This window comes from Pristiophorus japonicus, chromosome 18 (assembly GCF_044704955.1).
Source record: "Pristiophorus japonicus isolate sPriJap1 chromosome 18, sPriJap1.hap1, whole genome shotgun sequence".
Taxonomy (NCBI): Eukaryota; Metazoa; Chordata; class Chondrichthyes; family Pristiophoridae; genus Pristiophorus; species Pristiophorus japonicus.
In genome coordinates, this window is record NC_091994.1 from 64,704,979 (window position 1) to 64,720,377 (window position 15,399).

A 15,399-nucleotide genomic window follows, 5' to 3' on the forward strand; every position below is an offset into this window, starting at 1 on the left:
GCAAAATAGGCAAACACAATGGATCAAAATGTGACTGTAACAAGTAATTGATGATATGTACAGATACACACATGGGGGAATGGGTACTGCAATGAGCTAGACTGCTTATTCATCATCTCTGAGAGTTGGGGTTGTATCCAGCTAGTGTAAGGGTCTGAAGGGAAATGAGTCTGACCAGCACCAGTCAGTCCAAAGTGGGTGTGAGCCAGCAGTATAGAAAGGGCTCGCATTTCATTCCAGTCAGCACCAGATTGTCAATCTCACACAGGGAGCCCATAATGTTGGCTGCTGTGGGGAAATGGAATGACAGACTGGAACAGCACGGGTTGCCCAGCAGGACATGTGCTCCTGTAAACAGGGAGGTAGCGAGGGCGAAATCCGGGGTTGGAGGGGGAATGCTGATGGTAATTGGTCCGCCCATTCTGATTATCAGCCGGACCTCAATTTAAGCGGCTCGCAATCCCGCCAGAAACAAGCGCAGGCCAAATAAATATTTTCAAACAGGCAGTAACTAACGTTGCAAGGTTCCTCCACGCTATTTTCCTGTCAATCAGTGCAGTCACCCCTTCTTCCTCCACCCGCCCACAAACCGTGGGTGGTACAGGTTGGGAGGTGGCCATTTGCAACACTTTTAAAGGGGTACTCATCTCCTCTCATTTAAAATGCTGAAAAGGTTTGGGAGACATTTTGCTGGTAGTTTATGCTGATTTTTGGCTATTTACACAATTATAAAATGCTTCTGGTGGCTGCACAGCAAACACACGTTTTTCTACATGTGGATCCTTTTAGCAATTCCACTCTGACTGGAGGAAGGGCAGCAGCAACAGGGAGAGGGAGCAAATTCGGCGGCAGCTGCACCGCGGCCAAATAGCAGACGTGCCCATCGCAATCCTCACCCTCCCAACTGAGTCTATCGGCCCGGGATAGCAAGACTGATCGGGGGAACAGTGGATAAGGCACAGGAAAACGACACTGATCGGGGGGAACTGTTATATATGTATACTATAGATATACTCTCTGTGTAGTCACTGTATAGTTGCATAAGATGGAAACTTGTTTACCGGAGGTACCATCAACAAGGTTCACACTGTATACACTATGCTCGCACCACCAGAGGGTGCAACTGGTGGAGGCCCAGGGGTCAGCTGTACACCACAGGTACCCAGGTATAAAAGGGAGGCCACCATGTGGTATCCTCACTCTGCACTTAATAAAGTGGACTACGGTCACTACAGTTCAAGTACAATACTTTACCTCGTGGAGTCATCATCAGAGCATCTAAAGACATAACAATTGGCGACGAGATTATGGACTTTCACGCGAAAATGGCTAACCTTGGTACGTTGCAGCAGTTCGCCGATGGGGATGATTGGGACGCCTTTGTGGAGAGACTCGACCATTTCTTCACAGCAAACAACCTGGCAGGCGATGATCCGGCCACGCTGGCTGATAAGTGCAGAGCTATCCTGCTCACCAATTGTGGGCCCACCGTCTATGGCCTCATCAGGGACTTGCTGGCACCAGCGAAGATGACGACGAAGACGTATAAGGAGCTTGTAACGGTGATCCAAGAACAACTCAAGCCCAAAGAGAGCATCCTCACAGCCAGACAATGGTTTTACACCCACCGACGGCCCAAAGGCCAGGAAATCGCGAAATATGCTGCAGACCTCAGGAGGCTGGCAGCACCGTGTGATTTCGGCGACCACCTCACCGAAGCGCTGCGGGATATCTTTGTCATCGGAATCGGCCACGAGGGCCTTCTTCACAAACTACTATCTGCGGATACCAGTCACACTGCAGAAGGCCATCACCATGAGCCAGGCATTCATGACCTCAACCTGCGGCTCTAGGCGGATGACTCATCCTCAGGACTCAAACCCGGCAAGTACTGTACACAGACTGGCGCCTTTTAGAGGCAGGACTGTAGAACATGAATCTCCTCAGGGGAGTGAGAACAAGCCCCCGAGTCCCTTAACTCTGAGTCTGCTGAGGGGGGCTAATCGGTTAGTACCATGCTGGCGTTGCAGAGGAAATCACCGGGCTCACCAGTGCCGTTTTAAGGACTATCTGTGTAAAGGCTGCAGCACAAAGGGCCACATCCAGCGAATGTGTAAAAGAAATATGACTCACCGTGTTGATGAAGAGTCTGCAGAGGGCCATGAATCCAGCGTGGATTATGAAGAGGTGGTCAGAGAGGCAGCTCAGCCCCATGATGATGTGTATGGCATGTTTACCTGCACCACAGAATGTTCCCCGTTGAGAATGGAAGTCAAGATAAATGGTGCTCCAGTCTTCATGGAGGTGGATATGGGGGCAAGCCAGTCAGTAATGAATCAAGAAGCCTTTGAGAGGTTATGGGACAATCAAACTGAACGACCCAAGTTGGTCCCGGTTCAAGCAAAGCTGCGCACTTACACCAATGAACTTATCCCAGTCGTTGGTAGTGCGGATGTTAAGGTACTCCATGATGGCCCGGTGCACAAGTTATCACTGTGGATTGTTGCAGGTGATGGACCAACGCTACTCGGAAGAAGGTGGATGGAGAAGGTCCATTGGAGCTGGGAAGATTTCATCCCTCCAGCGATCAACATCGCCCGTTCTCCGAGGCAAAGCAAGCCCCCACCCGAGGTTGGATCCTGCACCAGAGAGCAGACCAGCACAGCACCCTCAGCACAGACCCCTCAGCACGACTGCGCGGAGATGATCCAGCTGAGACGACCCGAACGCACCTTCCAGGCTCCAGTGGCAGGACCCGGGAAGAAGAGGATCACAGCAGCAGACATCATGGATGGAAGAAAGATGGCGCCCAAACCACAAGGTGAAGCGCTGAAGGAAAAGATGGCCGCGGCCAGACGACGACGTGCAGCGCTGATGGAGCAACACGTGGTACCAAGCGAAGAAGAGGATTGGGGTAAAGATAGCAAGGCTCTCTTAAAGGAGGCCAGCAACCCACCACACTTAAAGGGACAGTCCCACATTCTCACTCAATGTAATAACAACTGTGAGCTAAATGTAAAGCTTGTAATTGATGATCAGAGTTTTATACATGTAATAAGCAAAGAAAAGTTGGGCGATTGCGATCGGAGCTAGTTTATCTACAATAAGCAATGAAACGTTGTGCGATGCAGGATTTCAACTGTATTCTGATAATGTAGTTGGCAAACACCCATCGGAAGCACACAGGTCCAGCGGGCTACCCGATGCTGTAGCCTGCGTCCTTGGGACCAGGGTGATGCACCACGGAGTGTGGCCACAAGCAGTTAATATATACAAGCTGCAGAGCAAGCGATCTCAGGAGGGCAATGGCACCGGTATCGATACCCTGCCCCTGATCGGCTCCACTTCTCAGGGACCCGATGGCACCAACCACCACGAGCCTGAAAGAGCAAACTAAGGCGCAGCCCCCAGACCCCATCGCCACCAAGATTACACCCGCAACGGTTCTCCCAAATGGGATCGGGACCAGCCAGGATCCCAAATCAAATAACACCCAGGCAAGCGAGTTAGAAGTTCCCTGTGCACTGCCAGACGATTGCTCCTCTGGGAGCAGCAGCGTCCCGGGGTGCAAGGAGAGGACAGGGAGGTCACAGGCATCTGTGAACCTGCCCGACACTAGTAACAACGGCAAAGGCCCCGAGAGCGGGCAACTCGAGCCAACCGGGTTCCCACTGCCAGCACTGGGCACCGCGCCACCACCAGACTACCTGGACACCATCTAGCAGTTCTGGAACTAGCTTGTCCTCACGCACCGGTGCTGACCCCAGCACTGATCCCAAAGATGTACCATCAATGTATCTCACCAGTCAAAGGTACTTGCCTCACAACTGTACCACAAATGCAATGATGTAAATGCAAATTTCCTTTTCTGGACTTGAATGTATATGAATGTGATGAGCCACCGGCATGATCTACATGTGTGGGAGGAAATGGATGCACGTAGCCATGGACACACACATGGATCACACCCAGAACCCATTGAAGCCCCACTGCATTATTGAACCATCCCAACTGGTAACCACTACCCAACGTTGTGGCAATAAGGACTTGGGGGTTAACAGGGAGAGAGCCAAGCCAAGGCACAGCCAAGGTGCAAGGGCTATTGGCACTTAAGTCTGGGGAGAGCTAAGCCAGAGCACATAGTGCAAAGGTATTGGCACAAAAGACTTGGGGGAGAGTGATCGTATATATGTATACTATAGATATACTCTCTGTGTAGTCACTGTATAGTTGCATAAGATGGAGACTTGTTTACCTGATGTATTATCAACAAGGTTCACACTTTATACAGTATGCTGGCACCACCAGAGGGTGCAACTAGTGGAGGCCCAGGGGTACCCAGGTACAAAAGGGAGGCCACCATGTGGTATCCTCACTCTGCAGTTATATTAAACGGACTAAGATCACTACAGTTCAAGTACAATACTTTGCCTCGTGGAGTCATTATCAGAGCATCTAAATAACAGGGACAGTGGATAAGGCCCAGGATAACGGCACTGATCGGGTGGACAGTGGATAATGCCCAGGATAATGACACTGATCGGGGGGACAGTGGATAAGGCCCAGGATAACGACACTGATCGGGGAAGAGTGGATAAGGCCCAGGATAATGACACTGATCGGGGAAGAGTGGATAATGCCCAGGATAACGACACTGATCGGGGGAACAGTGGATAAGGCCCAGGATAACGACACTGATCGGGGAACAGTGGATAATGCCCAGGATAACGACACTGATCGGGGGAACAGTGGATAATGCCCAGGATAATGACACTGATCGGGGGAACAGTGGATAATGCCCAGGATAATGACACTGATCGGGGAAGAGTGGATAATGCCCAGGATAACGACACTGATCGGGGGAACAGTGGATAAGGCCCAGGATAACGACACTGATCGGGGAAGAGTGGATAAGGCCCAGGATAATGACACTGATCGGGGGAACAGTGGATAAGGCCCAGGATAACGACACTGATCGGGGAAGAGTGGATAATGCCCAGGATAACGACACTGATCGGGGAAGAGTGGATAAGGCCCAGGATAACGACACTGATCGGGGAAGAGTGGATAAGGCCCAGGATAACGACACTGATCGGGGGGACAGTGGATAAGGCCCAGGATAACGACACTGATCGGGGAACAGTGGATAAGGCCCAGGATAACGACACTGATCGGGTGGACAGTGGATAATGCCCAGGATAATGACACTGATCGGGGGGACAGTGGATAAGGCCCAGGATAACGACACTGATCGGGGAAGAGTGGATAAGGCCCAGGATAACGACACTGATCGGGGGAACAGTGGATAAGGCCCAGGATAATGACACTGATCGGGGGGACAGTGGATAAGGCCCAGGATAACGACACTGATCGGGGAAGAGTGGATAAGGCCCAGGATAACGACACTGATCGGGGGAACAGTGGATAAGGCCCAGGATAATGACACTGATCGGGGGGACAGTGGATAAGGCCCAGGATAATGACACTGATCGGGGAAGAGTGGATAAGGCCCAGGATAACGACACTGATCGGGGAACAGTGGATAAGGCCCAGGATAACGACACTGATCGGGGGAACAGTGGATAAGGCCCAGGATAACGACACTGATCGGGGAACAGTGGATAAGGCCCAGGATAACGACACTGATCGGGGGAACAGTGGATAAGGCCCAGGATAACGACACTGATCGGGGAACAGTGGATAAGGCCCAGGATAACGACACTGATCGGGGAACAGTGGATAAGGCCCAGGATAACGACACTGATCGGGGGAACAGTGGATAAGGCCCGGGATAATGACACTGATCGGGGAAGAGTGGATAAGGCCCAGGATAACGACACTGATCGGGGAAGAGTGGATAAGGCCCAGGATAACGACACTGATCGGGGAAGAGTGGATAAGGCCCAGGATAACGACACTGATCGGGGGAACAGTGGATAAGGCCCAGGATAACGACACTGATCGGGGAAGAGTAGATAAGGCCCAGGATAATGACACTGATTGGGGAAGAGTGGATAAGGCCCAGGATAACGACACTGATCGGGGGAACAGTGGATAAGGCCCGGGATAATGACACTGATCGGGGAAGTGTGGATAAGGCCCAGGATAACGACACTGATCGGGGAAGAGTAGATAAGGCCCAGGATAATGACACTGATCGGGGAAGAGTAGATAAGGCCCAGGATAATGACACTGATTGGGGAAGAGTGGATAAGGCCCAGGATAACGACACTGATCGGGGGAACAGTGGATAAGGCCCGGGATAATGACACTGATCGGGGAAGAGTAGATAAGGCCCAGGATAACGACACTGATCGGGGAAGAGTGGATAAGGCCCAGGATAACGACACTGATTGGGGGTACAGTGGATAAGGCCCAGCATAACGACACTGATCGGGGGGGGGGGGGGCGGGGGGGCGGTGTCCAATCCCTGTCCCCGGGTGAGGGGGGGGGGGGTTGGTGGTGTGCGTGCGTTGCAATCCCTGGGAGGGGAGCTTGCGGGGCCGGGAGAAAGCACTCCCGCTCCTCGCGGCCCACAAGGATTGCTGCCAGATGCTGTGGCCGTCTCGTTACAGATGCCAGGAATCTTGAGCCCCGGGATCCCAGGTCCCCTGCAGTTAAAGTACAGACTTCGGGCCTCATTATCATATTTAAATTGCCAATCCACCCCCCATCCGGCCTTAGTCAAAGGTGAAAGTGGGCGGAATGTAGACGGGTTGGGGTCAGGTTTCAAACTTTTCCAACTTTCACTCCCCGCTCGCCCCCCACCCACCCGTTTTCTCTTGTGAAAATTTCCCTCATGGCCAGAAGTAGGGAGAATGACATTTCCATAAACTGTGACTTAAACTTTAACTGACAAGCACATTTATTGGTGAACAGCAGCGGCACAGTAGATTTTACAATACCATTTATAAGCATTACCTTCATAGAATCATAGAAATTTACGGTACAGAAGGAGGCCATCGAGGCCAAAAAGAGCTATCCAGCTGAATCCCATTTTCCTGCTCTCGGTCCGTAGTCCTGTAGGTTACGGCACTTCAAGTGCACATCCAAGTACTTTTTACATGTGGTGAGGGTTTCTGCCTCTACCACCCTTTCAGGCAGTGAGTTCCAGACCCCCATCACCTCTGGGTGAAGAAAGTTCTCCTCAGCTCCCCTCTAATCACCTGAGGAAATAGAAAATAGCAAATACTTGTAACTGATGTACATCATCCTTTTATAACATGGTTCACTTTTTTTGAATCATAGAATGGTTACAGCACAAAAGGAGGACATTCGGCCCGTCGAGCCCGTGCTGGCTCTCTGCAAGAGCACCTCAGCCAGTCCCACTCCCCCGCCCTTTCCCATAGCCCTTTCCATTTTTTATCCAATTCCCTTTTGAAAGCCACGATTGAGTCTGCCTCCACCACCTTTTCAGGCCGTGCATTCTAGATCCTAACCACTCGCTGCGTAAAAAGGGTTTTTCTTATGTCGACTTTGTTCTTTTGCCAATCACCTTAAATCTGTGCCCTCTGGTTCTCGGCCCTTCTGCCAATGGAAACAGTTTCTCTCTATCTACTCTATCTAGATCCCTCATGATTTTGAACACCTCTATCAAATCTCCTCTCAACCTTCTCTGCTCTAACGAGAACAACCCCAGCTTCTCCAGTCTATTCATGTAACTGAAGTCCCTCATCCCTGGAATCATTCTCGTAAATCTTTTCTGCACCCTAAGGCCTTCACATCCTTCTTAAAGTGTGGTGCCCAGAATTGGACACAATACTCCAGTTGAGGCTGAACCAGGTTTTATAAAGGTTTATTATAAATTCCTCGCTTTTGTACTCTATGCCTCCATTTATGAAGCCCAGGATCCCGTACGCTTTAAACCACTTTCTCAACCTGCCCTTCAATCTTCAATGATTTGTGCACATATACATCCATTTCTCTCTGTTCATACACCCCCTTTAGGATTGTACCCTTACTATAATATAGCCTCTCCTACCTACCAAAATGTATCACTTTGCACTTTTCTGTGTTAATGTTCATCTGCCCCGTGGCCACCCATCACACCAGCCTGTCTATATCTTCCTGAAGTCTATCACTATTCTCCTCACTGTTCACTATACTTCAAGTTTTGTGCCATCTGCAAATTTTGAAAATTGTGTTCTGTACACCCCACATCCAAGTCATTGATATATATCCAGAAAAGCAGTGGTCCCAGTCCTGACCCCTGGGGAATACCACCAGTCCGAAAAACAACCGTTCACCACTACTCTCTGTTTCCTGTCACTGAGCCATTTCCATATCCATGCTGCCACTGTCCCTTTAATTCCATGGGCTTCAACTTTTCTGGCAAGCCTATTAATTGGCACTTTATCAAACGCCTTTTGGAAATCCTTGTACACCACATAAACTGCGTAGCCCTCATCAAACCTCTGTTACCTCATCAAAAAACTCAATCAAGTTAGTTAAACATAATTTGTCTTTAACAAATCCGTGTTGGCTTGCCTCAATGAATCCACACTTGTCCAAGTGACTGTTAACTTTGGCCCAGATTATCGTTTCTAAAAGCTTCCCCACTACTGAGGTTAAACTGATTGGCCTGTAGTTGCTGGGTTTATCCTTACACCCTTTTTTGAACAAGGGTGTAACATTTGCGATTCTCCAGTCCTCTGGCACCACCTCCGTTTCTAAGCAGGATTGGAAGATTACAGCCAGTACCTCCGCAACTTCTTTCTTAACCATCCTCAGCGTCCTTATTGCGGGTGAAATTGCAGTAACATCCGGGAGGCGGGACATTCTGGGGCAGGCACGGAAGTCCCGCCCCGTTCAAAAAATTTGGGTTTCCGCCCCCGACAGCAAGTGTAGCGCAAAATAACGCACTCCACTTCCTTTCCAGGGCGGTAGTGCGCCGTACGGGTTGGGAGCGGGGCGCAGCGCTACACACTGGGCCATGTAGCGCTATCGCGTAGGAGAGGCTCTCCCCTTCATTAAAGGGAAGGACCCAAGCTGCAAACACTGCAGGGATGAAACGGGCCTCCATGGACCACTGGGGGGTGGGGGTGCTGCGCCAGCTGTTGGAATTGGAGGGGATGGTAGATCTTGTGGATAAGGGGGAATCTGTAGATGTTGGTTATTTGGACTTCAGCAAGGCTTTTGATACAGTACCATTAGGAGCTTAGTCCGCAAAGTAGAAAAGCATGGAATGGGTTTAGTTACTGAAGTGGATTGGCAACTATCAGCATCTAAGAGACAGAGGGTAATTGTGCATTGGAAGTAGGTGGAAGTGACTAGTGGGGTAACTCAAGGATCGATGCAGGGGCCGTTGCTCGTTATGTATTCTAATTTGGAAGTGGGGATAGAGACAGAGGAGGCAATTTTGATTTTGGGCACTATCAATTCAGCTGCCTGTTAAACAATTCTCCTGATTTTGAAAATCAGGAGTTGAGAGTTGGCTCTGTATAATTCGTCAATTAGAGCTAAGCTCTTCTGGAGTATGAGACATGAAGAATAAACTAATACAGCTGGTTTCAATAGCTTTCAGGTCAAATACAACACAATAACTTTGACATGTTTAACTATGTTGCATAAAATTAACCTTTTATCCCGGATTTATAAAGCATAATTAACTGGGAAAGGCTTTTAATTCAAAGGCAAGAACAGGATGTGAGAATGTCCAGCTGAAGTGATAAATACACTGCTTGTCGTAGCACTAAGCCACCAGACCAGGTTTGATTCCTGCCCTGTGGCCAACGAGCTGACCTGAGTCTATCCGCCTCTAAAATAGCTAAACACAAAGGGGCACCGTCAACTGCTAAAGTGCCTGACAATTAAACAATGTTGGTCAATGAGAGAAGTGAGAGATAGTGTAAAACGAAAGGAAAGGCCCTATACAAATGCAAAGAGCAGTCGAGATCCTGAGGAGCGGGAGAGATATAAAGAATGGCAAAGAGATGCAAAACGGAAATATGAGAAAAACCTTGAGCTGGATATCAAGGACAACAATCAAAGATTTTACAAGACCGGGTGGCTAAGGGTATGTGGGCCTCTTAAAGACAGATGCAGGTGCTATTATCATTGAAAATCAGAAAAAGGCTGACTTGGTAAATGCTTACTTTGTATCGGTCTTCACGGTAAAGGACGAGGATAAAGTACCAGAGATACAAGAAAATGTAAAAATAAATTGAAGGGAGGAACTTAATAGATTCAAAATAAGCAAAAAAATGGTAATGGGGAAAATAATGAGACTAAAGATAGGGAAATCTCCAGGACCCGATGATTGCCTCCCCAGGGGATTAAACAGTCAGGAAATTATAGATGCTCCAGTCATAATCGCCCAAAGTGCTCTCGATTCAGAAATTGTCCCTTTGGATTGGACGTTTTCCAATGTCACTCCATTATTTAAAACGGGCAAGAGAGATAAACTAGGAAATTATATATCTATTAGTCTGACGTTTGTTGTGGGGAAGTTAGTAGAATCTGTTATTTGGGACAGAGTGACTGAGCACTTGGACAAACGCGAACTGATCAGCGTGGATTTATAAAGGGGCACCGCCGGGAAACCTCGGGAGGGTAACTGGGCTAGCAGCGGCCATTCCACAAAAAGTCAGCGGCTACTCCACTCCGCAGCGTGACTGCTGATTTGTGGTGATAACAGTCCTTAAGGAGAGGGACAATTTCGGCCCCAGAGTAGGGATAATGGGAATGTACTCATTGTCAGGATGTAACTCGTGGTGTCTCCAGGGAGCTGTATTGGGGCCTCAGCTTTTCACTATATTTATAAATGACTTGGATGAAGGAAGAGAGAGCCGTATATCTAAGTTTGCTGATGACACGGAGTTAGGTGGCACAGGAAATAGTGCAGATGGGAGCAGAAAGTTGCAAAGGGACATTGATAGATTAAGTGAGTGGGCAAAACTGTGGCAGATGGAGTTCAGTGTAGGGAAGTGTGAGGTCACCCACTTTGGACCTAAGAAAGAGAGATCAGCGCATTTTCTAACTGGTGGGAAGCTAGGAACTGTGGAGGAGCAGAGAGATTTAGGGGTCCATGTACAGAAATTATGAACAGCTAGGTACAAAACATACTTTAAACGGTTAATGGAATGTTGGCCTTTTATCTCAAGAGGGCTGGAATATGAAGAGATGAAAATTATGCTAGTTATATAAAGCTTTGGTTAAACCCCATCTGGAATACTGCATTCAGTTCTGGGCACCACATCTCAGGAGGGATATATTGGAGGGGGTGCATCACAGACTCAACAGAATGGAGCTGTCCATGAGGATCTTGACGTTCTAGGTCCCGAACTTCATGTTAACGGAGTGGAAGATGCCTGTGCGTGAGTTCTTTTAACGTGAGGTGGTCGTTGCACCCAGCTACCACACGGACTTAGTTGAGCAAGGTCTTGGTCCAGTGGCAAGGGAGTCCAAGACGACTGGAGACCAGGCACTGCTGTATGGGCTCTAGTTGCTTATGGTGAGATTTTGGCTGCAGGCTCGGCGCTGGGTAATGCTCTTGATGGTAGGTGGTCCAAGGCCTGGTTGGGGGCAGGCATTGGGGCGGCCAGTGGTGCACTGGGGTTCAGAATGGGAGGGTGGGGGGGGGGGGGGTCACAGCCATGGTACTCACCATGTGCTGGAGGAGGAAAAGAGGCCAGGTCACCTGTGGGGAAGGAGAGCTCCAGCTGTTGTTGAGGGGGCCCAGACGTCGCCTCTGGGGGGGTGGAGGCCCGATCGCCAGGTCAAAGGCTCACCTGGCTCACCGGGGATCAAGGATCGGGTGACGCGACACCGAGGAGGAGGCTGCCGAATGGGGGGGTGGGGGGGGCGGCGGGGAAAGAGGTCCAGGTCGTCGCTGGCAGTCCGGTCGTCATCGCCAATGGGTGGTGTGGTGGGAAGCCTGAGGCCGGCCAGAACTTGTGGGATTCGCAGGGTTGGATTTAAAGTAAGGGTTTAAGTGAATGCACCCCCTATTAGGGTCTATTGGGGCTAGGGGAAGTTTAGACAGTGGGAGGGGGGAGGTTGAGAATGGAAAGTTGCTGATGGTAAAAGATGGCAGTTGTTTAGCAGGGGAGCTCCCTACGGAGCTGCTACCCCAGTATCCATCTTAGAATGATACTGGGGTTAAATTAAAAGGACCGGTTGCGTAGACAGGGCTTGCCTTCCCTTGCGTATAGAAGATTAAGGGGTGATCTGATTGAGGTGTTTAAGATAATTAAAGAAGTTGATGGGATAGAGAGAAACTATTTCCTCTGGTGGGGGAGACCAGAACATGGGGGCACAATATTAAACCGAGATAGATAGATATTTGTTGGGCAAGGTTATTAACGGTACGGAACCAAGGCGGGTAGATGGAGTTAAGCTACAGATCAGCCATGATACAATTGAACAGGCTCAAGGGGCTGAACGGCCTACTCCTGTTCCTATGTTCCTGACAAGATATTTTTCAACAAGTTTGTAAAGAGAAGTGTGTCAGCAGCATTGTTATGTGATTTCATATAAAAAATGCATGTGTTCCACAGGAGATGTGCAGCAAATTTTCCATTATGCCCAATATTCAATATCCATTTCTATATTAGTGACTTGAGTGACTTCAGCTCACTTGCATTTGGCTGTAAATGTTATACTTTATATTGCTGTATAATTGTTATTTGAATAAAGTGGTTTTAAAGTGTTAATTTTCTGTTTCGATATTTCTATTACCTCAAAGTGCGACAGAGAATGGCAAAGATAATTTTGTGTGAAATATTTCGCTCTGGAAATTGTTTTCCCAGTTTCACATTTGGTGCCCCTGCCACGATGAGAGCGAATTGCAGGATTTGAAAGAGCCGGCACAGACATGTTGGGCCGAATGGCCTCCTTCTGTGTGGTATGATTCTATAATTCTATTTACAAACACTGTATTAGTTATAGATAGCAGGCCACTCATTAAAAGGCCCAATGGCTCTGTGGTAAATGCACCAAATGTGATAGACAAGGGGGATTTAATGTGATCCCGGGCTTGTGGTCAGTTGGATGATTTGTGTCAGGATGGCAGTGGGAATGGCCTTGACATTGGTGGCCTGGGAAAGGAGGAAAATCAACCAGGGCCCCACTCCTGGTTACTATGCAGAAACCTCCTGGAAAGGTGCTGGGTGAGTATTGGACCTTGGACTCAATCAATAGCCTATTACATTCACTGTATTAGGCTCACACATGAGAGATGGCCACTGTCTGTTCAACTCTACCCCATTAAAATTCACTGACTTTCTGAGAAGATGGGCAAGAGAAGAAATTCCTGCCTGGTGAATTAGAGGGGAAAAAAATACTGGGTCCTCCGAGTATTTTGGAAGATTTCAATTTCATGTGTATGGAGGCAGAAACATGGGTATGATTCTGAATGAACACTTTGCAACTATTTTCACAACAGAGAGGGGCAATGCAGACTTTGCAATGAGGAAGGAGGAGTGTGAAATATTAGAGGAGATAAACATATTGAGAGAGGAAGTATTAAGGGGCTTAGCAGCTTTGAAAGTGGATAAATCCCAGACCCGGATGAAATGCATCCCAGGCTGTTAAAAGAAGCGACAATTTACAATCTATATTAACGACTTGGAAGAAGGGATTGAGTGTAACGTAGCCAAGTTTGCTGACGATACAAAGATGGGAGGAAAAGCAATGTGTGAGGAGGACACAAAAAAATCTGCAAAAGGACATAGACAGGCAAAGTGAGAGGGCAAAAATTTGGCAGATGGGATTATAATGTTGGAAAGTGTGAGGTCATGCACTTTGGCAGAAAATAAATCGAAGAGCAAGTTATTATTTAAATGGAGAAAGATTGCAAAGTGCCGCAGTACAGCGGGACCTGGGGGTACTTATGCATGATACACAAAAGGATAGCATGCAGGTTCAGCAGGTGATCAGGAAGGCCAATGGTATCTTGGCCTTTATTGCAAAGGGGATGGAGTATAAAAGCAGGGAAATCTTGCTACAGCTATACAGGATATTGATGAGGCCACACCTGGAACACTGTGTGCAGTTTTGGTTTCCATATTTACGAAAGGATATACTTGCTTTGGAGGCAGTTCAGAGAAGGTTCACTAGGTTGATTCTGGAGATGAGGGGATTGACTTATCAGGAAAGGTTGAGTAGGTTTCTCTACTCTATTCATTGGAATTCAGAAGAATGAGAGGTGATCTGATTGAAATGTATAAGATTATGAGGGAGCTTGACAAGGTGGATGCAGAGAGGATGTTCCGACTGATGGGGGAGACTAGAACTAGAGGGCATGATCTTAGAATAAGGAGCTACCCCTTTAAAACTGAGATGAGAAGAAATTTCTTCTCTCAGAGGGTTGGAAATCTGTGAAATTCGCTGCCTCAGTGAGCTATGGAAGCTGGGACATTGAATAAATTTAAGACAGAAATCGAGAGTTTCTTACACGATAAGGGGATAAAAGGTTATGGAGAGCAGACAGGGAAGTGGAGCTGAGTCCATGATCGGATCAGCCATGATCGTATTGAATGGTCGAGGGGCCGTGCTCCTATTTCTTATGTTAAAAGAGGAAATAGCAGAGGCTCTGACCATCATTTCCCAATCCTCTCTGGTTACAGGTGCGGTGCCAGAGCACTGCTAATGTTGTATCTTTGTTTAAAAAAGGGAGAAAGGGATAGACCGAGTAATTACAGGCCTGTCAGCCTAACCTCAGTGGTGGGAAAATTATTGGAAAAAATCCTGAAGGACAGGATAAATCTTCATTTGGAAAGATATGGATTAATCAAGGACAGTCAGCATGGATTTGTTAAGGGAAGGGGTCCAAGATGACTGGGGACCAGGCACTGCTATATGAGCCTAGTTGCCTGTGGCGAGATGTTGGCCGCAGGCTCGGCGCTTGGTAGCGCCCTTGGTGGTAAGTGATCCGAGGCCTGGTTGGGGACAGGCATTGGAAGGGTCAGTCTAACATTCAGGCTAACATCCCCAGCATTGAAGCACTGACCACACTCAATCAGCTCCGCTGGGCAGGCCACATAGTCCGCATGCCAGACACGAGACTCCCAAAGCAAGTGCTCTACTCGGAGCTCCTTCATGGCGAACGAGCCAAAGGTGGGCAGAGGAAACGTTACAAGGACACCCTCAAAGCGTGACATCACCACTGACACCTGGGAGTCACTGGCCCAAGATCGGCCGAAGTGGAGGAAGTGCTTCCAAGAGGGCGCTGAGCACCTCGGGTCTCAACGTCGAGAGCATGCAGAAATCAAGCGCAGACAGCGGAAAGAGTGTGCGGCAAACCAGTCCCCTCAACGACTATCTGTCCCACCCGTGAGAGTCTGTGTCTGTTCAGCCACCAAAGAACTCACTTAAGGAGTGGAAGCAAGTCTTCCTCGATTCCGAGGGACTGCCTATGATGATGATGATGTTAAGGGAAGGTCGTGTCTGACTAACTTG

At 48.6% G+C, this 15,399-nt stretch overlaps 1 long non-coding RNA gene across 2 annotated transcripts in view; it reads right to left on the minus strand.

The window, feature by feature from the left end:
* Nucleotides 1–15,399, minus strand: part of LOC139229249 (uncharacterized) — an 83,912-nt gene that overhangs the window by 61,223 nt on the left and 7,290 nt on the right. The window contains exon 2 of one of the 2 annotated variants that reach the window (XR_011587696.1): nucleotides 6,922–7,166. This is a non-coding gene — a long non-coding RNA (uncharacterized lncRNA). Of the gene's footprint in view, nucleotides 1–6,841; nucleotides 7,167–15,399 lie in introns of those variants that run through there. The other variant, XR_011587695.1, reaches the window with a different exon arrangement.